This window comes from Euprymna scolopes, chromosome 5 (assembly GCF_053919585.1).
Source record: "Euprymna scolopes isolate OS-2025 chromosome 5, ASM5391958v1, whole genome shotgun sequence".
Classification (NCBI taxonomy): Eukaryota; Metazoa; Mollusca; class Cephalopoda; order Sepiida; family Sepiolidae; genus Euprymna; species Euprymna scolopes.
The window spans coordinates 168098626-168124441 of record NC_136486.1 but is presented as its reverse complement, the minus strand read 5'-3'; the positions used below and the strand labels follow the sequence as shown (position 1 = coordinate 168124441).

General features: G+C 37.4%; 2 protein-coding genes across 5 annotated transcripts in view; one reads left to right on the top strand and one right to left on the bottom strand.

Annotated features, from left to right (window-relative positions):
* The window catches only part of LOC145277035 (peroxisomal leader peptide-processing protease-like), a 214181-nt gene that overhangs the window by 106566 nt on the left and 81799 nt on the right, over positions 1–25816 (bottom strand). Inside the window, exon 1 of one of the 4 annotated variants that reach the window (XM_080128664.1) lies at positions 25427–25541. The exons of the other annotated variants lie outside the window; for them this stretch is intronic. The gene's annotated coding sequence lies outside the window, so the exon portion shown is untranslated. Of the gene's footprint in view, positions 1–25426; positions 25542–25816 lie in introns of those variants that run through there. 4 annotated transcript variants of the gene reach the window in all.
* Positions 22509–25816, top strand: part of LOC145277034 (uncharacterized) — a 297662-nt gene continuing 294354 nt past the window's right edge. The window contains exon 1 of the mRNA XM_080128657.1: positions 22509–22622. The gene's annotated coding sequence lies outside the window, so the exon portion shown is untranslated. The remainder of the gene's footprint in view (positions 22623–25816) is intronic.

Below are 25816 nucleotides of genomic sequence, written 5' to 3'. Positions count from 1 at the left end.
ACAGATTTAACGGACATAAATCCAGTTCAAACAGACAGAAGTATATAGAAGCCAGAAGTAACTGTAAGAAAGAAATAGCAACAGCTAAGAGAGAATTTACTGAAACCACCCAAAAATGCATTGAAGCTCAGAAATTAGGAACCCATGACTTCTGGAAAATCTACAACAGTGTAGTAAATAATGGGCAATCAACAATTCCCCCACTATCCAACAATCATGAAGTTGTTTGCTTAGCAACCGAGAAGGCTAACATGCTTGCCAGTCGGTTTGCCTCCAACTCCACACTAGACCCTGTTAACCACCCTCTCCCAGACTTTCCTTTGCGGACAGACGCCACACTTTATGATCTGAAAATCACCCCTTCTCAGGCGCATGTCATTATAAAAAATCTTGACACTGCCAAAGCATGTGGACCTGATCTCATCACGGCTGTGCTATTAAAAAAGTGCTTCGCCGAAGTAGCTCGAATCCTCCCCAAACTTTACAACAAATGCCTTAATGAATCTTGCTTTCCTGCCTGCTGGAAAACTGCTTCTGTGGTACCAGTTTTCCAGAATTCTGACGAAAGAACTGACCCAGCAAATTACCGCCCCCATTAACCTCCTCCCACTTTTTGCCAAAATATTTGAGTCCATAATTAACCAAGCTCTAGTTTATCACCTTACAGATGCTAAACTTCTTACCGACCAACAATACAGATTTAGGCAAGCCCGTTCCACAGCAGACATTCTAACTGTAATCTCTGAGTGTATATACCATTCACTTGATAAAGCAGGGTAAGGTAGAGCGGTAGCTCTCGATATATCTAAGGCTTTTGACAGGGTATGGCACAAAAGTCTTCTTAGGAAAATCAGATCATATGGTATCGCTGGAAGAATACTTAACATAATTAAATCCTTCTTAGATAGGAGAAAAATCCAGGTTTTCCTCGATGGCCGTACATCTAAACAATATGATATAGATGCGGGAGTGCCTCAGGAGTCTATCCTTGAACTTCTATTATTCCTAATATTCACTCCTTGGCCTTTTGGTCAAGATCAAAGTGTAGTATTATAGCATAGCAAAGTGTAGCATTATAAGTTCAGTAAAGTAACTCTTGACTGGTGGTACAAATGAGATCCTGTTCCTGATTTTATTTTTTGGTATTAGAGAACCTCTGAGTCTGCCCAACCCCCCTGCTCCTCATCTTTATTTTCTGATGCCCCCGATCATCCCCCTACTCAGAGGTCACCTTCCTACCCCCTCCATCCGTTGCTTTATTTTCTCCCACCTCCATTAAGGCGACTTCCCCAAACCCCATTAGGGATGCTCTGCTTGTTTTCGGTTCCCCGGAAAACAGTGGGGGATCTAGCCACATAGAATAGTACAGGGGGGGGGGTCTTACTAACAACACATTAGTAGATTTTCCTTATTTTTGAAATGAACATTTTCATTAGTTTTTTCCCACTCCACGAACATTTTATGCCAATTAATTCAAGAACTCTTTCTAATGAAATCGAACTTTATTTTCTCACACATACACACACAAAAAAAAAAAAAAAAAAAATGCACACACAACATACAGAAATGAATATACAAATTGTACATAGTTAAATTTTACATTGAACGCTGGGGTTATTAGTTAGATTAGGATCCACAGAGTGATTGAGGTATTTTGGTAAATGTTGCCAGTCAAGAGTAAGACTTCAAAGTCTCATCTGTTACATAGTCAAAAAGACCCTGTACCCTCCCCCTCCCAATTTCTTGTAGGGCCTTGTGCCTAATTTTGTTGAATTGAATTTTTTGTACGTTTTTTATGTTCAATTTTTTCTTTCTCAATAAAATATATAAACAAGATCAAAGTGTAGTATCTGTTCCGGCAGATGCTGCACTTAAGATAATTTGTACCAGTCAATGGAGGGGAAACCCTCTATACTGGGACAATTATTATTTTTGGTAACCAGAGTGCCCCCTTTTTGCCTACTTTTAGGGGAGCTGGTTTTTACCTCACATTAAAAACGGCCTTGTGCCTAATTTGCTCAGTGGGGGAGCAAATAAATACCATCTGTTCCGGCAGATACTGCAAGCTATGACTAGCTAGGACTAGCTATGACTAGCAAAGACCAAATGTGGGGGCAACCCCACATGCCTGACCTTTAACCAGCTCCCATTTCCCACCTCTCGGGAGCTGGTCCCCCCTTTCCCTTCCCCCTCCCTTCACTCCTCACATTAAAAATTGGCCTTGTGCCTAATTTGCTCGGTGGGGGAGCAAATAAATACCATCTGTTCCGGCAGATGCTGCACTTAAGATGGTTTGTACAAGTCAATGGAGGGGAAACCCTCTATACTGGGACAATTATTATTTTTGGTAACCAGAGTGCCCCCTTTTTGCCTACTTTTAGGGGAGCTGGTTTTTACCTCACATTAAAAACGGCCTTGTGCCTAATTTGCTCAGTGGGGGAGCAAATAAATACCATCTGTTCCGGCAGATGCTGCACTTAAGATAATTTGTACCAGTCAATGGAGGGGAAACCCTCTATACTGGGACAATTATTATTTTTGGTAACCAGAGTGCCCCCTTTTTGCCTACTTTTAGGGGAGCTGGTTTTTACCTCACATTAAAAACGGCCTTGTGCCTAATTTGCTCAGTGGGGGAGCAAATAAATACCATCTGTTCCGGCAGATGCTGCACTTAAGATAATTTGTACCAGTCAATGGAGGGGAAACCCTCTATACTGGGACAATTATTATTTTTGGTAACCAGAGTGCCCCCTTTTTGCCTACTTTTAGGGGAGCTGGTTTTTACCTCACATTAAAAACGGCCTTGTGCCTAATTTGCTCAGTGGGGAAGCAAATAAATACCATCTGTTCCGGCAGATGCTGCAGGCAGGGACCGTGTGTGGGGGCGGCCCCACATGTGGGACCTTCGTCAGTGTGGGGGTAGCCCTTCATATCAATTGTCACTATCCAGCTCCCCTACTCCCCGGGGAGTTGGTCCCCATTTCTCCTTCACTCCTCACATTAAAAATCGGCCTTGTGCCTAATTTGCTCGGTGGGGGAGCAAATAAATACCATCTGTTCCGGCAGATACTGCAAGCAAAGACCATATGTGGGGGCAACTCCACATATAAGACCTTGGTCAATGTAGGGGCAACCCTTCATACCAATTGTCAATATCCAGCTCCCCTACTCCCCGGGGAGTTGGTCCCCATTTCCCCTTCACTCCTCACTTTAAAAATCGACCTTGTGCCTAATTTGCTCGGTGGGGGAGCAAATAAATACCATCTGTTCTGGCAGATACTGCAAGCTATGACTAGCTATGACTTGCAAAGACCAGATGTGGGGGCAACCCCACATGCTTGACCTTTAACCAGCTCCCATTTCCCACCTCTCGGGAGCTGGTCCCCTTTTTCCCTTCCCCCTCCCTTCACTTCTCACATTAAAAATCGGCCTTGTGCCTAATTTGCTCGGTGGGGGAGCAAATAAATACCATCTGTTCCGGCAGATACTGCAACTATGACTAGCTAGGACTAGCTATGACTAGCAAAGACCAGATGTGGGGGCAACCCCAAATGCCTGACCTTTAACCAGCTCTCATTTCCCAGCTCTCGGGAGCTGGTCCCCTTTTTCCCTTCCCCCTTCCTTCACTCCTCACATTAAAAATCGGCCTTGTGCCTAATTTGCTCGGTGGGGGAGCAAATAAATACCATCTGTTCCGGCAGATACTGCAAGCTATGACTAGCTATGACTAGCAAAGACTAGATGTGGGGGCAACCCCACATGCCTGACCATTAACCAGCTCCCATTTCCCACCTCTCGGGAGCTGGTCCCCTTTTTTCCTTCCCCCTCCCTTCACTCCTCACATTAAAAATCGGCCTTGTGCCTAATTTGCTCGGTGGGGGAGCAAATAAATACCATCTGTTCCGGCAGATACTACAACTATGACTAGCTAGGACTAGCTATAACTAGCAAAGACCAGATGTGGGGGCAACTCCACATGCCTGACCTTTAACCAGCTCTCATTTCCCACCTCTCGGGAGCTGGTCCCCTTTTTTCCTTCCCCCTCCCTTCACTCCTCACATTAAAAATCGGCCTTGTGCCTAATTTGCTCGGTGGGGGAGCAAATAAATACCATCTGTTCCGGCAGATACTGCAAGCTATGACTAGCTATGACTAGCAAAGACCAGATGTGGGGGCAACCCCACATGCCTGACCTTTAACCAGCTCCCATTTCCCACCTCTCGCCCCCCCTCCCTTCACTCCTCACATTAAAAATTGGCCTTGTGCCTAATTTGCTCGGTGGGGGAGCAAATAAATACCATCTGTTCCGGCAGATACTGCAAGCTATGACTAGCAAAGACCAGATGTGGGGGCAACCCCACATGCCTGACCTTTAACCAGCTCCCATTTCCCACCTCTCGGGAGCTGGTCCCCTTTTTCCCTTCCCCCTCCCTTCACTCCTCACATTAAAAATTGGCCTTGTGCTTAATTTGCTCGGTGGGGGAGCAAATAAATACCATCTGTTCCGGCAGATACTGCAAGCAAAGGCCATATGTGGGGGCGACCCCACATATAAGACCTTGGTCAATGTAGGGGTAACCCTTCATATCAATTGTCACTATCCAGCTCCCCTACTCCCCGGGGAGTTGGTCCCCATTTCCCCTTCACTCCTCACATTAAAAATCGGCCTTGTGCCTAATTTGCTCCGTGGGGGAGCAAATAAATACCATCTGTTCTTCAGATGCTGCAAGCTATGACTAGCTATGACTAGCAAAGACCAGATGTGGGGGCAACCCCACATGCCTGACCTTTAACCAGCTCCCATTTCCCACCTCTCGGGAGCTGGTCCCCTTTTTCCCTTCCCCCTCCCTTCACTCCTCACATTAAAAATCGGCCTTGTGCTTAATTTGCTCGGTGGGGGAGCAAATAAATACCATCTGTTCTTCAGATGCTGCACTTCATTTTCTTGTTCTCTTTCGGTGGAGGAGAAATCCTTCACGACTGAGACAATTTTTATTTTTGTACCTTTTCTCCACGTTAAAAAACGACCCTGGTGTCTAACTCTGTCCCGTGGGGAGGCATAGTAAATAGGTATTATTCCTAATATTCATAAATAACCTCCCTGACAAAATTGTCTGTGAGATGGGTATATATGCTGATAACACCACGCTCTATAACAGACACAACAGGAAAACAAATGAACACATGTCTAAAGAAATGGCAGAAACACTAAATAATGACCTCCAATCTGTAGTGGAATGGGGACAAAAATGGATGGTCATATTCAATGCTGCAAAGACTAAACTTGTTTCCTTCAATAACTACAAGAAACCTTCTCTACCACCAATAGCAATGGCCAAAGACTCTTTATCTGAAAGCACATCTTTCAAACTCCTCAGCCTAACGTTCACAGGAAACATGAGTTGGAGCAATTGCGTTGAGAGCATTGCCAGGACCGCTGTGAAAAAAGTAGGTTCTCTCTACCGTGCTAGAAAACTACTGACCCCTGAAAATATCTTGTACCTTTATAAAGCCACTATTCGACCATGTATGGAGTATTATTGTCATATTTGGGCTGGTGCATCTGCTACTAGTCTCTCACTCCTAGACAAGGTTCAAAAGAAAGTCGCCAAACTAATAGGTCCTGAACTGTCATCCAAGCTTCAGCCTCTGTCACATTGATGCAATGTAGCATCCCTTTGCCTGTTCTACAAGTACTTTAAAGATGAATGCTCCGATGAACTGCAAGCACTTGTACCCCCTCAACGTAAATACCCCCGATAAACCTGACAAGCAGCTAAATCTCACCCTTTCACAATAGAGATCCCTAAATGCAAGAGAGCCTTCTACTAGTTTCTTCCCCAGAACTGCTAGACTTTGGAATTCCCTTCCGGGTCCCTGCTTCCCTAACTGTACTGACATGCAGAAGTTCAAGTGTAACGTGAACTGACATCTTACTGCCCAACTCCCTACATAGCACCCCAGTAGCTTATGTCCCTGATAGTAGCCCCCTACATCAAAGTGGCAATGTGCCTTGTTTGGGGTGAAAATGTAATAATAAAAAAAAAACCCAAAAAACAAAAAACTAATGGTCAAATTTTCATGAAATTATCAATAATTATTGAATTCCAACGAGCTGCAAGCACTTGTACCCTTCTACGTAAATACCCCTGACAAACAGTAGAATCCCACCTCTTCACAGTAGAGATCGCTAGATGTAAGAGAGCCTTCTACTCCAGTAGTTTCTTCCCCAGAACTGCTAGACTTTGGAATTCCCTTCCGGGTCCCTGCTTCCCTAACTGTACTGACATGCAGAAGTTCAAGTGTAACGTGAACTGACATCTTACTGCCCAACTCCCTACATAGCACCCCAGTAGCTTATGTCCCTGATAGTAGCCCCCTACATCAAAGTGGCAATGTGCCTTGTTTGGGGTGAAAATGTAATAATAAAAAAAAAACCCAAAAAACAAAAAACTAATGGTCAAATTTTCATGAAATTATCAATAATTATTGAATTCCAACGAGCTGCAAGCACTTGTACCCTTCTACGTAAATACCCCTGACAAACAGTAGAATCCCACCTCTTCACAGTAGAGATCGCTAGATGTAAGAGAGCCTTCTACTCCAGTAGTTTCTTCCCCAGAACTGCTAGACTTTGGAATTCCCTTCCGGGTCCCTGCTTCCCTAACTGTACTGACATGCAGAAGTTCAAGTGTAACGTGAACTGACATCTTACTGCCCAACTCCCTACATAGCACCCCAGTAGCTTATGTCCCTGATAGTAGCCCCCTACATCAAAGTGGCAATGTGCCTTGTTTGGGGTGAAAATGTAATAATAAAAAAAAAACCCAAAAAACAAAAAACTAATGGTCAAATTTTCATGAAATTATCAATAATTATTGAATTCCAACGAGCTGCAAGCACTTGTACCCTTCTACGTAAATACCCCTGACAAACAGTAGAATCCCACCTCTTCACAGTAGAGATCGCTAGATGTAAGAGAGCCTTCTACTCCAGTAGTTTCTTCCCCAGAACTGCTAGACTTTGGAATTCCCTTCCGGGTCCCTGCTTCCCTAACTGTACTGACATGCAGAAGTTCAAGTGTAACGTGAACTGACATCTTACTGCCCAACTCCCTACATAGCACCCCAGTAGCTTATGTCCCTGATAGTAGCCCCCTACATCAAAGTGGCAATGTGCCTTGTTTGGGGTGAAAATGTAATAATAAAAAAAAAACCCAAAAAACAAAAAACTAATGGTCAAATTTTCATGAAATTATCAATAATTATTGAATTCCAACGAGCTGCAAGCACTTGTACCCTTCTACGTAAATACCCCTGACAAACAGTAGAATCCCACCTCTTCACAGTAGAGATCGCTAGATGTAAGAGAGCCTTCTACTCCAGTAGTTTCTTCCCCAGAACTGCTAGACTTTGGAATTCCCTTCCGGGTCCCTGCTTCCCTAACTGTACTGACATGCAGAAGTTCAAGTGTAACGTGAACTGACATCTTACTGCCCAACTCCCTACATAGCACCCCAGTAGCTTATGTCCCTGATAGTAGCCCCCTACATCAAAGTGGCAATGTGCCTTGTTTGGGGTGAAAATGTAATAATAAAAAAAAAACCCAAAAAACAAAAAACTAATGGTCAAATTTTCATGAAATTATCAATAATTATTGAATTCCAACGAGCTGCAAGCACTTGTACCCTTCTACGTAAATACCCCTGACAAACAGTAGAATCCCACCTCTTCACAGTAGAGATCGCTAGATGTAAGAGAGCCTTCTACTCCAGTAGTTTCTTCCCCAGAACTGCTAGACTTTGGAATTCCCTTCCGGGTCCCTGCTTCCCTAACTGTACTGACATGCAGAAGTTCAAGTGTAACGTGAACTGACATCTTACTGCCCAACTCCCTACATAGCACCCCAGTAGCTTATGTCCCTGATAGTAGCCCCCTACATCAAAGTGGCAATGTGCCTTGTTTGGGGTGAAAATGTAATAATAAAAAAAAACCCCAAAAAACAAAAAACTAATGGTCAAATTTTCATGAAATTATCAATAATTATTGAATTCCAACGAGCTGCAAGCACTTGTACCCTTCTACGTAAATACCCCTGACAAACAGTAGAATCCCACCTCTTCACAGTAGAGATCGCTAGATGTAAGAGAGCCTTCTACTCCAGTAGTTTCTTCCCCAGAACTGCTAGACTTTGGAATTCCCTTCCGGGTCCCTGCTTCCCTAACTGTACTGACATGCAGAAGTTCAAGTGTAACGTGAACTGACATCTTACTGCCCAACTCCCTACATAGCACCCCAGTAGCTTATGTCCCTGATAGTAGCCCCCTACATCAAAGTGGCAATGTGCCTTGTTTGGGGTGAAAATGTAATAATAAAAAAAAAACCCAAAAAACAAAAAACTAATGGTCAAATTTTCATGAAATTATCAATAATTATTGAATTCCAACGAGCTGCAAGCACTTGTACCCTTCTACGTAAATACCCCTGACAAACAGTAGAATCCCACCTCTTCACAGTAGAGATCGCTAGATGTAAGAGAGCCTTCTACTCCAGTAGTTTCTTCCCCAGAACTGCTAGACTTTGGAATTCCCTTCCGGGTCCCTGCTTCCCTAACTGTACTGACATGCAGAAGTTCAAGTGTAACGTGAACTGACATCTTACTGCCCAACTCCCTACATAGCACCCCAGTAGCTTATGTCCCTGATAGTAGCCCCCTACATCAAAGTGGCAATGTGCCTTGTTTGGGGTGAAAATGTAATAATAAAAAAAAAACCCAAAAAACAAAAAACTAATGGTCAAATTTTCATGAAATTATCAATAATTATTGAATTCCAACGAGCTGCAAGCACTTGTACCCTTCTACGTAAATACCCCTGACAAACAGTAGAATCCCACCTCTTCACAGTAGAGATCGCTAGATGTAAGAGAGCCTTCTACTCCAGTAGTTTCTTCCCCAGAACTGCTAGACTTTGGAATTCCCTTCCGGGTCCCTGCTTCCCTAACTGTACTGACATGCAGAAGTTCAAGTGTAACGTGAACTGACATCTTACTGCCCAACTCCCTACATAGCACCCCAGTAGCTTATGTCCCTGATAGTAGCCCCCTACATCAAAGTGGCAATGTGCCTTGTTTGGGGTGAAAATGTAATAATAAAAAAAAACCCCAAAAAACAAAAAACTAATGGTCAAATTTTCATGAAATTATCAATAATTATTGAATTCCAACGAGCTGCAAGCACTTGTACCCTTCTACGTAAATACCCCTGACAAACAGTAGAATCCCACCTCTTCACAGTAGAGATCGCTAGATGTAAGAGAGCCTTCTACTCCAGTAGTTTCTTCCCCAGAACTGCTAGACTTTGGAATTCCCTTCCGGGTCCCTGCTTCCCTAACTGTACTGACATGCAGAAGTTCAAGTGTAACGTGAACTGACATCTTACTGCCCAACTCCCTACATAGCACCCCAGTAGCTTATGTCCCTGATAGTAGCCCCCTACATCAAAGTGGCAATGTGCCTTGTTTGGGGTGAAAATGTAATAATAAAAAAAAACCCCAAAAAACAAAAAACTAATGGTCAAATTTTCATGAAATTATCAATAATTATTGAATTCCAACGAGCTGCAAGCACTTGTACCCTTCTACGTAAATACCCCTGACAAACAGTAGAATCCCACCTCTTCACAGTAGAGATCGCTAGATGTAAGAGAGCCTTCTACTCCAGTAGTTTCTTCCCCAGAACTGCTAGACTTTGGAATTCCCTTCCGGGTCCCTGCTTCCCTAACTGTACTGACATGCAGAAGTTCAAGTGTAACGTGAACTGACATCTTACTGCCCAACTCCCTACATAACACCCCAGTAGCTTATGTCCCTGATAGTAGCCCCCTACATCAAAGTGGCAATGTGCCTTGTTTGGGGTGAAAATGTAATAATAAAAAAAAAACCCAAAAAACAAAAAACTAATGGTCAAATTTTCATGAAATTATCAATAATTATTGAATTCCAACGAGCTGCAAGCACTTGTACCCTTCTACGTAAATACCCCTGACAAACAGTAGAATCCCACCTCTTCACAGTAGAGATCGCTAGATGTAAGAGAGCCTTCTACTCCAGTAGTTTCTTCCCCAGAACTGCTAGACTTTGGAATTCCCTTCCGGGTCCCTGCTTCCCTAACTGTACTGACATGCAGAAGTTCAAGTGTAACGTGAACTGACATCTTACTGCCCAACTCCCTACATAGCACCCCAGTAGCTTATGTCCCTGATAGTAGCCCCCTACATCAAAGTGGCAATGTGCCTTGTTTGGGGTGAAAATGTAATAATAAAAAAAAAACCCAAAAAACAAAAAACTAATGGTCAAATTTTCATGAAATTATCAATAATTATTGAATTCCAACGAGCTGCAAGCACTTGTACCCTTCTACGTAAATACCCCTGACAAACAGTAGAATCCCACCTCTTCACAGTAGAGATCGCTAGATGTAAGAGAGCCTTCTACTCCAGTAGTTTCTTCCCCAGAACTGCTAGACTTTGGAATTCCCTTCCGGGTCCCTGCTTCCCTAACTGTACTGACATGCAGAAGTTCAAGTGTAACGTGAACTGACATCTTACTGCCCAACTCCCTACATAGCACCCCAGTAGCTTATGTCCCTGATAGTAGCCCCCTACATCAAAGTGGCAATGTGCCTTGTTTGGGGTGAAAATGTAATAATAAAAAAAAACCCCAAAAAACAAAAAACTAATGGTCAAATTTTCATGAAATTATCAATAATTATTGAATTCCAACGAGCTGCAAGCACTTGTACCCTTCTACGTAAATACCCCTGACAAACAGTAGAATCCCACCTCTTCACAGTAGAGATCGCTAGATGTAAGAGAGCCTTCTACTCCAGTAGTTTCTTCCCCAGAACTGCTAGACTTTGGAATTCCCTTCCGGGTCCCTGCTTCCCTAACTGTACTGACATGCAGAAGTTCAAGTGTAACGTGAACTGACATCTTACTGCCCAACTCCCTACATAGCACCCCAGTAGCTTATGTCCCTGATAGTAGCCCCCTACATCAAAGTGGCAATGTGCCTTGTTTGGGGTGAAAATGTAATAATAAAAAAAAAACCCAAAAAACAAAAAACTAATGGTCAAATTTTCATGAAATTATCAATAATTATTGAATTCCAACGAGCTGCAAGCACTTGTACCCTTCTACGTAAATACCCCTGACAAACAGTAGAATCCCACCTCTTCACAGTAGAGATCGCTAGATGTAAGAGAGCCTTCTACTCCAGTAGTTTCTTCCCCAGAACCGCTAGACTTTGGAACTCCCTGCCAGGTTCCTGCTTCCCCAACTGTACTGACATACAGAAGTTCAAGTGTAACGTGAACCGACATCTTGCTGCCCAACTCCCCACCTAGTACCCCTGTAGCCTGTGTCCCCAATAGTAGCCCCCTACATCAAAGTGGCAATGTGCCTTGTTTGGGGTGAAAATGTAATAAAAAAATTTTTTTTAAAAACTCAACAACACACTCAAAAAGTTTAATACTGGATACAAATTTACAGACACAGAAGAAAGAATAAACTATCTCATGTATATGGATGACCTGAAGTTATCTGCCAAAAACAAAAAGGAACTGGAAAAGATGAACACAACTAGAATTTTCAGTCAGGACATTCAAACGGAATTCAGAATGGAAAAGTGTGCATTATTAGCGATGAAAAGGGGAAAGTTTGTGACAGCAGTGGACACGGAACTACCTAAGAATGAGGAGATGAGGATTTTTGGCAAACATGATGCATACAAATATCTGAGAGTTCTAGAAGAAGAGATTGCCAAATCAAGGAAATGAAAGAAGATTGGAAAAGAATACCCAAGAGAAACATGGAAACTCTTAGAAACAAAGTTATTTAGTAAAAACCTGATAAAAGGAATAAACACTTGGGCTGTAGCTGTAGTAAGATATTCTGGACTAGTCATACATTGAACAGAAGAGCTCAGACAGAGAACTAAGAAACTAATGACCATGCACAGTGAATTAAACTTAAATGATGTTGTTAACCGACTCTACGTACAAAGGTAGGAATCGGGAAGAGGACTGGTAACTATAAAATACTATGTTGATGACACACACACACAAAAAAAAAAATAATGTGCTTTGATAAACTCATTGCACTTGTGCCCCCTCAACGTACATACTCCCAACAAACCTTCTTAGCAACAAAATCACACTCCTTCACTGTTAAGATCCCTAAGTGCCAGAAAGCTTTCTACTCTGTTTCTTCTCTCGAACAGCTAGACTTTGGAATTCTCTTCCTGCTGCCTGCTTCCCTGACTATACTGAAATGCAAAAGTTTAAATGTAACCTAAACCAACATCTTGTTCATCTTCCCTAAGCATGGTCCTAAACAGTAGTCCCTTACGTCTAAGTGGTGATATGCCTTGTTTGGAGTGAACGTGAGTAAATAATAAAAAAACAAAAAAAAAAACAAAAAAAAAACAAAGACAGGTTGATCATTGCAGCAAATTAACAAAACAGGGAGCATTTAAATGTCTCGATTTCACATTCACAGGCAACATGAATTGGAATAAATATGTTAAGGACATTGCCACAGTTGCTGCAAAGAAGGTGGGCTCCTACCATGCTAAAAAATTACTTACACCAGAGAGTATCCTATATTCTTACAAAACCACAATTCATCGATGGATGGAGTATTATGCTGGTATATCTACCAAATCTCTCACTCGTAGATGGGATCCAAAAAAGAGCCTCAAATCTAATATCGGTCAAGCTTTAACCTCTGTCCCATCGCCCCAATGTTGCATCCCTGTATCTGTTTTACAAGTACTTTAATAGAATTCATAGCACTTATGTTGTTCCAACATACATACTTCTGACTAACCTGACAAGCAAAATCCCACCACTTTACTGTTGAGGTCCTTAGATACTAGAAAACTTTCTACTCTAATAGATACTTCACTTGGACCGTTGGACTTTGAAATTTCCTTCCTGTTTCCCTGACTGTACTAACATACAGATATTAAATGTACTGTAAACAGACATCCTGCTACTCAATTCCCCCAGAACTCCTGTTCGACACAATCTCATGTTCCAAGTGGCAATATGCCTTGTTTGCGGTGAAAAAGAAAAACATTACTTTCAACGGCACGTTCATAGACAACAATTGTTTTGTTTTGCTCTTATTCACCATAGTTCATTGTTAGATACGATCTTAAATCATAGCCCCTTATAATGCCCAAAGTACAGGGTGGAACGATAAAATTGTCACCCTTAAAAAAAAAGACGACATGATACCATTTCCTTTTGATGAAAACCGGCTTTTCAGACCATCTACTAGTTGGCCAGTTGTGTACAAATCCCAAGAGGGATGAGAGCTTTCTATTATGTCTGAAAGTGACACAATGTTCAACGAGCGAGATCGGAGAAGCACTGCTGTACAACTGATACTCTTTACTGATCCAAGTTCTGACAACAGAATCATTGCCAACACCCTCAAAATGCATTGCTGTATTGCCACGAATAGCAGGGATGTGCCAGAGTGATGAAAACAAAGTTTCCAGCCACGGTTATGGTCTTTGGTATGGTTTCAAGTGAGGGCCACATCATGCCCTCTCACAGCTTTGAAGTCCGCTTGAAAGTCAACATCAAAGTGTAGCTGGAGGTGCTGAAGAGTGTGGTGATCCCCTGGTGCAATCAGGTAGCTGCCGGCAGACCCTGCACCGGCCCATAAGACCAAAGGGACCCAGGCTTGGCTTTAAAAGGAGTGCTACGACTCTGTAGCCTTCTCTCACTGTACCTCTCCTCCTCCTCCGACCTGAACCCACAGGACTACTTCATTTGGTCATATGTCGAGATCATCACCAACATGACCTCTCACAACACCAAAGCCAGCCTGATTGCCGCCATCTGCTGTATATTCGTTGAGCTCCTGCCAGCGCTTGTGGAAAAGGCATGCTGCCAGTTCTGGGCCCATATTGAGGCAGTGATTGAGGCTGAAGGCGGCCACATTAAATAGATGTCAGCTCTACTACATAATCAAGTTACCTGAATTGATTTTTTCAATAACAGTTTTAAAATAAAACTGTATTGTTGTTTTCTTTAGGGAAACAAATTTATCGTTCCACCCTGTAGCAACATACCTTATTTGAGGTGGAAAAAAAAACAAAAAAACATTGAAACTAAAAAGAAAAATTGGAAGCAGCTACATGGATATTTTATAAGACTGATTAGACGACACATTAAAAAAAACTCTGAACATGGTCACAAAAAGATCATCTACTGTTATTCATTCCCAAAAAAGTACATTGAGACATAATGGGTTACTGTGAATTAAGGCTCATATTTATAAGGATATCCTAAGTGGGTAACTGTGCAGCGAGATGCTTGTTCACATTACATTTAAAATTCTGCTCATTGGTAAAGTCAGTGAAACTAGGAGCAGGGAGGGAATTCCAAATGCTAGAAGTTTGAGGAGGCAGAAAAACAAATACCTCTCCTCAACTGGTATTGCTTAAAGACGGTTAAAAACAATGCTTGGATGAGCAGAGAAAGACTGATGCTATTTCAGAATTTTCCTTCTAAACTATTTAAATTAGCGACTCTTCATGGCTTTCATCTTTGATAGAAGTGTAGTATCCACTTCTAGCTAAAAATAATATAGACAGAGGTAGACTAATGCTACCTGCCTTTATATTTTTATGAATAAATAATTCAAAGTGTAGTATCTGTTCTGTTCTCAGTCAGAGGAAGATAATTTCTCTTAACTGAGGAAATTTTTATTTTTCTTCCATCCAATGCTCCTTTCTGGCTTGAGTTATTTTATGCTGAATCCAATAATTTTGAAAAAAAGCTTTCATATTAATTTATTTATTGCGGACTTTATTCTCATCTTTATTAATTGTTGTTTCACAACGTTTCAGCCAACTATTCCTCTGGCCTTCGTCTGAAGATAGCGGTTTCAATCCTACGCAAAGCTGGCCAGAGGCTTACTTGGCCAAAACGTTGTGAAACAACAATTAATAAAAATGAGAATAAAGTCCGCAATAAATAAATTAATGTAAATAATACTCGTCTCAATAATGAAGTCCAATTAAAATATTATATATACCATTCGGTACGGACCCAACCATGGAAGATCAGATAATAAACGTGGATTTATAAGATAAAAAAATCCAACTTTGATCGCCAATAATGAATTCTAATTAAAATAATATATAAAAGCTTTAATGTTTCAAGTTGTTTATATCTGCCAATATTTATTCATGATGTTTAGTTTGGTTGTTTTATAGAGAAAAATTGTTTTGGTGTTGGTTTTGCAGATCATGATTGAGTTTTGGAAGGAAAAAAACAATATCAATGTTTGATGTATTTAAGTCAGGAAGTGCTGGATATTCTCCACATAATAAAAACAAAAAACAAAAACAACCTTATGTCTAACTTTGTCTCCGTGAAGAGGCAGGTAAATAGAGACTAATTAACCAATGCTTGAGTGTATGATGTACTCTGTGTAACAGATTTGGTGCCTATGGTGGTGAGTGAGTAGGTTAACTAGTTAAATATGCAAGTTGCACAGCTAAGATTTTAGAATATACAATTTTGATACAAAGTAAATATTTGTCAGATGAAGAATTTGCAAGCAATAACAGTCGATCACAATAAATTGACTTCATTTCATGAGTCAAAATTGTCTAGCTTCTGGACTTTTTTTTTTTTTTTTTAGATAGGTGGCACCACTTATCAAGGCCCAGAGGCCACTCGAGGATAAGGGTTAAAGAGTGTACAGTAGTCAATTGGACAATATAGTAATCGATAGTAATGGAAATTCGGTAAATTTGTTAAGACTTGTTTACATTGGACTTGAAGACAACCATATTGTAGTCAGCTAGAAAGCAGGAAAACGGAAGACAGTTCCACAGACGTGCAGTTCTAAGAAAGAAGCTTTGTTCATGGATAGGTCAAAGTTTTAGGAACGAACAAAGCAGCTAATTATATAGTAACGAGAATCAGGGCGTTAGAATCAGGTCAGAAAGCGAAGACGCAGATGTTTCAATGATGTAATGAATCAACGGGAGTGTGTAGAATTGAATCCTTAAAGACATGCCTGGCAGCTTCTGACTGAACTCGATATATATTTTCAAAAATAAAGCTACACTTCGAAATAAAAAATTGTCTTTATGTTAAGTCACATGCTACTTGACTGCGGAGATATTTATTCCAGCGTCCACAAGACAAGTGTTAATTAACAGCCAGAAGCAGCGACAAAGAAACACGATTGAAGTTATGTCTATATATACTATATAGGTGTGTGTTGAGTAAAAAAAAAAGTTGTAGCTGGAAGGCAGGCTCGAACCTGTGACACAAAGGCAGAAAAGAAAGTGGAGGTGTGTGTAAGGGTGTTGGTTGAGCAAAAAAAGAAAAAGGGGGAGGAGGGTACCCGGCGCTGCCCGGGTGTTTGGAGGTGTGTGTGCTAAAAAAAAAAAAATGAATAAATAAATAAATAAACGTTGGCCGGATGTTTGGAGGTGTAAAAGAAAAAAAATGTTTTCGTAGGATGGTAGGATTGAACCCCGAAGTCTTGACGTGAAGGTTGAAACAAAAGGGGAAAAAAGCTAGACATCTTGGCCATGAGGGGAGAGGAACTGATAAGCATGTTCAGTTTAGGCTTATAAAGCGAAATATACAGGTGCAAGGAAGTGCCGTGGTGTTTGACCTAGTTTTGTGCTGCAAGCCAGTTAGTGTTCCCCCCACTTTTCGCTTTTCGGAGACACAGCGAGCTGGTAAAAGTTAGGCAAATGAAATAGAAAGGCGACTCCCATTGTTAAGTCGTAAGCTAGTCTATTATATAAATCTCACCTGTCTGTTTAAATGTATGTATGTTTGTATGTCTGCCTACATGTCTGTGTGTGTTTGTGTGTATGTATGTATGTATGTATGTGTTGGGGTGGAGAGGGCTCCCGTAAGCCGTGATGAAGGTAACCTTTCTAGGAGAAGCAAATCTCTGATTTAAAAAACCATAAAGCGAGAGACCAGTACTCGCATTAAGCTGGTCTGCAGTTTAACTTGTTCCTGGCTATCTTGCTCTTGCTTGTTGCTGGATCTCAACATTTTGAACCGAGAGAGAAACTTAGCTGTCGTACAAAGCTAAGACTCTGTAACATCATCTGTGTATAGATACTCCCTCAGGCATTTGTCTATTAAAATAGTCTTGTAGCGATGGAAGTCATTTTTGGGTTCATGAACTTTAAGTGTCTGAGGGAGTGGCACTCGTCTGACAAGACGTTGCAATCATCATATACTATATATCTCTTTGTCAGCAAGGGACGTTTTGCTGGACTGACGTTAGTTGTGTGTACAGAACTATGATGTTTTATTGAACTGTTTTTTAATATGTGAAGCACACACACACATGCATTGAAAACCAATACGTACGTTCAATACACACAATTATTATGAAGTGTACTTTTTAAATACATGTAAACACACGCATTGATATATATCTAACACACTGGACTTTTCATAAAAAGTGTATTGTTAGTAATGTTGGGATGATTAATTGGAACCAGGAAACGAAAAAAAATCCAAACTTTTTAGTGTATCGGAATCAGAAAATTTTTTGCTCATTTTCTGAGGTCAAAACGATACTTTAAATTGTTATTTTTTGTTTGCTTTTCGTATTATTCGGGTTCATTAGATTACTGTTCTCATCTTGAGGGTTGTTTTCATAACGGTTCGGTTGAGGTAACTTCCAACCTTCTTCAGGTTTATCTTGTCGATCTCTGGAATGTTTCTGTCAAACTCTGGAATTTGGAACAGAACCCATTTTTTTTTATGAGAGTAGCATATTCTTGTTTCGTCAGCCATGGCTGGATAGAGGTCTTAAGTAATTCGCAATTGTATTTTTTCAGTCGCTCACACAGAGAACTGAATCTTCAACCTTTAATTTTCCATTGCTTGTGTTAATGGTGAAAAGGAAAAGATAACTATTGATTTTAAATTACCAATAAAAATAAATCTATGAATCCCCTCCCCTCATAAGAATATTTTTATGTTTGGGAAAACGTATATAGTTTTTACGGTAATCCGAAAATGTAAACATGCACACAAACGCAACTTTCTAGCTAAATATTTAGAAATTTAAAAAGAATTGAAATCAGTAATTGTATTGTAATCGGGGAAAATTTTTGGAATCGTTTCATCATTAATTGGTTAAAATCAAGTTCCCTTCGTCTTTGTTTACACTCTTCGTCAGCTCATCTGATATATATATATATATATATATATATATATATATATATATATATATATATACTCTGGTTTTTTTTATTCAAAAGTAGTAATGGACTAATGAATTCAACGACGTTGTTAGATAGTGCTCAATAAAAAGAGCTTATAATACTTGTTTATTGTTATATAAACATGCTCACATCCCGCTGCTACAAATAGCCACTTGTTTCAATCAAACAACAGATATCATCAGGCAGCAACTTGACTATTCAAAAGTTTAATGAATAATGGATTTTTATTTTAGGTAGGAACTCTTTAAAAGTTGGAGTTAAAAAACTTAAAACACAGAACTTTAATTATAAGATGTAAAGAGGGAGGGGCAATTTAAATAAAGTTAAAAGATTACAATGGAGAGAGAGTGATTAAGAAGAGACAAAAAGAGAAATAGAGAAAGAAAATAAATAGAGAAAGAAAATAGAGAGAAAAAATATATATATAATATGGAGAAGAAAAAGAAAAAAGATATAAATGCTTATTATAAAGAGAATAAGGACTAGAAGGGAAAAGAAAGAATGATGAGAAAGAGAGAAAGTAAGAATTAATAGGAAGGGAATCTTAAAAAGTTGACAGTATAAAGAAAAAGAAAAAGATCTGTGTGTCAACCAATTTATGAACAATTATACAATTCAGTAATGAGACACGTTATTACAAATACAAACAGAAAATACAATCTAAGCGTTAAAAATGAACATGTCAAAAAAGACAGCGAATGTATCCAACCAACATATTTATCATCTCACATACGTCCACGAGTAATATCAACGCAGTTCAAACATACGTCTACAATTAATTGAGCCGTTTATACTAAATGATATAAGTTTAAAGTTTTCGCGTTTTTATTAAATAAATATATAAATAAAAGAAAAAAATAATAATGATAAAACAATATTAAAATTATTAATAATAATAATAATAATAATAATAATAATAGTAATAATAAAAATAATAATAATAATAATAATAATAATAATAATAATAATAATAAACAGAATAAAATTAATATTTATTATCTTTTTAATATAACATATTTAGCCATAAGAGGGGATTAAATAAATTAAATAGGACTAATAATTATAAATAATAATCTAATATTTATGCATATAAAAAGAATACAATACATATATATATATATATATATATATATATATATACATATATACATGCATATAAGTAAAGGTGTAACTCTATACTATTAAGTTGAAAGTTTAAGCTAGTTAAGTATAAATATAAAGTCATATTAAATCACAAATTAAAACATTCAAGACAGTATTACTAAAAACATAGATACAAGTACACTTACATATAAATATATAAATATATTCAGCCAAAAGAAGTAATTAAATCAACAAAATACTCAAAAGTAGCGACACACAGGTAGATAGTAACAAAATTAAAAATAATAAAATACATATGTATATACCCACAGAGAACCAACAGACATACAAATATACATATATATACAAAATACATAGAAACTAAATTACTTAAAAGATGGTTTTTATAATGTTTTTAAGTAATTTAGTTTAGATATAAAATTTAGTTTAGATATAAAATTTAAATAAATTTAGATATAAAATTTAGTTTAGATATAAAATTTAAATAAATTTAGATATAAAATTTAAATAAATTTAAAATTGTCACTGATTTCTATAATTAATTAAAATACTATTAATATACTTTCTCCTCGCCTGATTTCATTCTTTACTTCCCCTATCTTATATACCTGTGTGTCTATGTGTATATGTATGTGTCTATTTTATGACCGTGTGTACTTAGATTTATATATTTCTATATTATTTTGTATACCCTCCTTTGTTGTGTACTCCCCTAATAATGTTTATTCAATCCATTTGTATGCTTTTATGTGTGTATGCATCTATCTGTACTCTTGCCAAATAATTTGTATTCGTATGTATTTCTATATATATGGTTTAAGTGAATTATATATATTTATGTGTGCGTATATATATATATGTGTGTGTGCGTTGTTGTATATTAGTATATGACTGTGTGCATATATTTGTGTATTTTTTTGTATGTATGTGTATACATAAAATTATATATATATATATATATATAAATATATATATATATATATATATTTGTATGTCTGTTGGTTCTCTGTGGGTATATACATATGTATTTTATTATTTTTAATTTTGTTACTATCTACCTGTGTGTCGCTACTTTTGAGTATTTTGTTGATTTAATTACTTCTTTTGGCTGAATATATTTATATATTTATATGTAAGTGTACTTGTATCTATGTTTTTAGTAATACTGTCTTGAATGTATTAATTTGTGATTTAATATGACTTTATATTTATACTTAACTAGCTTAAACTTTCAACTTAATAGTATAGAGTTACACCTTTACTTATATGCATGTATATATATATATATATATATATATATATATATAAATGTATTGTATTCTTTTTATATACATAAATATTAGTAGATTATTATTTATAATTATTAGTCCTATTTAATTTATTTAATCCCCTCTTATGGCTAAATATGTTATATTAAAATGATAATAAATATTAATTTTATTCTGTTTATTATTATTATTATTATTATTATTACTATTATTTTTATTATTACTATTATTATTATTATTATTATTATTAATTTTAATATTGTTTTATCATTATTATTTTTTTCTTTTATTTATATATTTATTTAATAAAAACGCGAAAACTTTAAACTTATATCATTTAGTATAAAGGGCTTAATTAATTGTAGACGTATGTTTGAACTGCGGTGATATTACTCGTAGACGTATGTGAGATGATAAATATGTTGGTTGGATACATTCGCTGTCTTTTTTGACATGTTCATTTTTAACGCTTAGATTGTATTTTCTGTTTGTATTTGTAATAACGTGTCTCATTACTGAATTGTATAATTGTTCATAAATTGGTTGACACGCAGATCTTTTTCTTTTTCTATATACTGTCAACTTTTTAAGATTCCCTTCCTATTAATTCTTACTTTCTCTCTTTCTCATCATTCTCTCTTTTCCCTTCTAGTCCTTATTCTCTTTATAATAACCATTTATATCTTTTTTCTTTTTCTTCTCCATATTATATATATATTTTTTCTCTCTATTTTCTTTCTCTATTTCTCTTTTTTTCTCTTCTTAATCACTCTCTCTCCATTGTAATCTTTTAACTTTATTTAAATTGCCCCTCCCTCTTTACATCTTATAATTAAAGTTCTGTGTTTTAAATTTTTTAACTCCAACTTTTAAAGAGTTCCTACCTAAAATAAAAATCCATTATTCATTGAACTTTTGAATAGTCAAGTTGCTGCCTGATGATATCTGTTGTTTGATTGAAACAAGTGGCTATTTGTAGCAGCGGGATGTGAGCATGTTTATATAACAATAAAAATTATATATATATATATATATATATATATATATATATATATATATATATATATATATATATGTGTGTGTGTGAATGCCCGGGAAAAGTCACTTCTGATTAGTGTCTACCAGTTTTAAAATATGCAAACGAACTTGGCTGGGTTTTTTTTTTTTTTTCAGTATAACGGAATATTTTAATACTAGTAAACATTAACCTAAAGTGACTTTTCCTGAGGATCAACAAAGACGGGCGAAACTTAATTTTAACCCACTAATTATTATTACTAACCCACTAGTAAAAGCGGTGTGCTATAGTCCCCCCTCCTCCCCCGGCGATAGAACTCAAATCCAACAGTTCTGTAACCACTACAACAGCAACGCGCCATTTCCAACATGTACAGCTAAATAAATGGCACGGAAAGTAGCATGGGAAGAGCAGTGAAAGACACGTGGGTCTCGTCACGTTTCACCAACAGCAGCCTCCTTCCTTGACTGACTGCTGGTTTCATGGTGATGCAGTTAATTATATAAACGAGGAGGGGGGGGGATAACCGCCGTGATGGTAGCAGTCGTGATAAAATAGTAATATGTAGCCATTTTTTTTTTTTTTTTTTAACTTTATAGCGATGATTCTTTGCATGATAGTGGCGGCACGCAAAGTTATCGACACAATTCTTTTGTTGTGCACTTTGCGGTAGTGATCATGATATCGTAAGTAGTAGTGGTTCTTGGTTATTGTTGTAGACGATGATGATGAATAACGAGTGTTAAGATAGGAACTGAAGAACAAGAAATGCCGCCTACCACCACCACGACTACTACTACTATTAGTAAGGCCATTACGACTGCTATTTATTGCAATTTAGTGTTACTACTGCGGTAATTGGAGCAACCAAAGCAAGTCTTTATTCCATCCGGATTTCCTTTAAGCGACATTATCATCATACATTTAAAGAAAGGTAATAATAATGATAATAATAACAAAAAACTTAATTATTATTTTTTTTTAATTTACTTCAATCGTGTTTATTCTGTCTGAATTTGATTCTAACAAAAAAAAAAAAAATTAAATGTGATATTTTGTGTTTTGAGCCGGAAGGGGTCCTCATGGCTTCCTTAGAGGATCCATAGTTAATGACTGAGACTTGGATTTGAATACTAACAATAATAAAAATAATAATAATGACGTGTTACTATCACCGTGTTTGGCGCTAATTATTTTTATAGATAACAAATAATTCTTAACAACAAAAGAATAAAACGGTTGAAAAAGTAAGGATACTTGTTTACATTGGTGATCTTTCAAGCCAACGCATTTGCCGCATTTCAGGTGAAAACATTATTACATACTTACGTGCCGTCTCGAAATTAGTATAAATTCCAAAACTAACGAAAAATGATCCGATCGAAAAATAATAAGAAGTACAAATACAATTTATGATAAATTCTATTTGTACTTATAATTCGATAAATTCAATTTACCGAATTCAGAGTTTTATCGTAGGTTTTAGTTGAAAGAGTTGTGCGACCAATTCAGTATGACAAACAAGAGAAATATGCTGGCGTTGGCTTAAGATCACCAATCTACGCAAACACCAAACTAAGTTAATGGATACGATTTCTGCGGTCTAATTAAGAAAATAAATTTTTTTTCATATGAGGTTATCTTTACGATTATTGTTTCCACTTCACGTCCGGTTGCGCCTTCGTTTTTATTTTTGTACAGTATTTTTTTGTTTGTTTTGTTTATTAAATTGTTAGGTGAAAGTACAGAATATGTTCCTTACTATGTTAAGCAACTTAAGCAGGGCTTTTCTAAATAATTTAGAGAAAAAAATATTCTTAACATGCAGATAAGCAACCGGAAGTTAAATGGAAACAGTAAACGTAAAGATTACCTCATATGATATATATGGGTTGTCTTATAACGACAAGTCGAGGTTTCGATCCATGCGACCTCCTCAGAGCCAAGCTATCAAAACGTCACACACACAGATCGAAACCTCGATTTGCCATTTGACCCCCCCCCCCCACAAATCTCTAATGTTAGTATTGAGCATTGTTGGATCAGATTAAAGAACAGATGACAAAATTACTTTTGTTTATGTATGTGGGGAGGGTAATCACGTGATCTAAAATGCCCTCTATTTAATTGAATGATTTTTCCCTAAATGACCTTGTGTCACATTTTCCTTTTGTGTAGGAGATAGAGAGAGAGAGAGAGAGAGAGAGAGAGAGAGAGAGAGAGAGAGAGAGAGAGAGAATAAATAAATAAATAAATACCATTTTGTTGCCATTTTACATGTGTTTCTAGGTAAAAGTCAGGATTAGAGGCGGACTTTTCGAAAATGCGATAATGGTTGAGATTGTGACATACTAAACGTTTTGTGATTAAAATCAAGTTAGTAATAAAAACACACTTTTTAATAGTTCAAAACAGTACAGAAACATATTGCCCCCCCCCCCCCAAATGGGAGTTTCGTTAAAGTTATTTGTACTCTCGATAATCGCTTAAAAATCGAAAATGAAACAAAATAGTGGCAGAAACCCATCCAATAAAGGTCAGTAATCATGCGAAAATGTAATCTTCTACCAATATATTTACTCTCTATCGCCCCCACAACAGGTACGTCCAAGGATGGAATACTGTTGCCACATCTGGGCAGGAGCTGCTAGAAAGGACTTGTCCTGCCTTGATAGAGTTCAAAATAGACTTCGTAGCCTCGTAGGAGATGTCCTTTTCTCCTCCTTGCAACCTCTATCTCACAGAAGAGATGTTGCGAGTTTGTCTCTGATGTATCGTTATTTTCATGGAAAGTGTTCAACTGAGCTTCAATCTTTGGTCCCCCCTCGCCAAACTTTCACAAGAAACACTCGTCTAGCTGTAAACACTATCAATAATTTCCCCCACTCTTTATCTGTGCCTAAACCTAAACGTAGATTCCATGAACAAAGCTTCTTTCTTAGAACTGCACGCCTGTGGAATTGTCTTCCGTTTTCCTGCTTTCCGGCTGACTACAATATGGTTGTGTTCAAGTCTAAAGTAAATAAGTTCTTGATGAGCCGTTCCATATAAGTTATTAAATTTACCAAATTTTCATTACTAATGATTACTATATTGACCAATTTCTACTGTACACTCTTTAACCCTTATCCTTGAGTGGCCTCTGGGCCTTGATAATGTGGTGATGCCTTTGTAAAAAAAAAAAATAAAAATAAAATATTTTTTTTTTTTTGCGACTTTTTGAGCAATTAATAAATAACCAATATTTATTTTCGTTTTGACTCAAACTTGACACTATTTTGGCGTTAAGGTAATAAGATAGGGTCCGAAAATCTAGCCTTGTTCTGTGTTCAAGGAACGGTGGGTCACGTAGTACTGTCACCGATATAGAGGCAGAATCTAGCCCCTTTAAATAAAGTGCCGAGTTGTTCAAAACAGAAAAATAGAAACGATTTAAACGGTTAAGTTAAAAGAAAAATAAGAAGCAATTCAATAGATCGAGGATAATTTTACGTTTTTAAAAGAATAAAATTTATCAATTAAAATATTGCTGAAAAATATCAAAAGTGTTAAGTTTTTAAAAAATACTTTTTTGACAAATTTCAAGAAATAAAACTATGCTTTTAACAGTACTAAAAAGAAAGTTGATTTTAAAAACAATTTTAGTAGTTTGCAATTGCTTTATGAAAGAAAATTGCTCTCAATTTTTTTTTTTATCAAAAAACCAACGTTCATTTCAAAAGGCAGAGATTTATTTACCTTTTTCTTTACTCATTCAAAAATGGAACCATTTTGTGGGGGTTATTCTTCGTTATTGTAGTGAAATTCAACAATTGAAATATGAACTTTCAAGTGAAACCAATGGTATCTACTGAATGGTCATGTCACAGTAATGAGCATATCCAAAAATTACGAAAAAGGCATAGGTAGAAAATTAATTATTAATGAAAACAGTTTTTGAAGATAATTAGTGAAAATAAGTTTTGCTGAATTAGCCAAAGATTTTCATAAAACATTTACCTCCCTTTTGTTAAAATTAGAACTCTTCTGTTTCTTTTTTGTGATTTCTAGCGTTTTTGCGTTAAAAACAATATAAAAATAATTATTTTCGAATGGAGGAAAAAAAAACGTGGTCGGGAAACTCTTAAC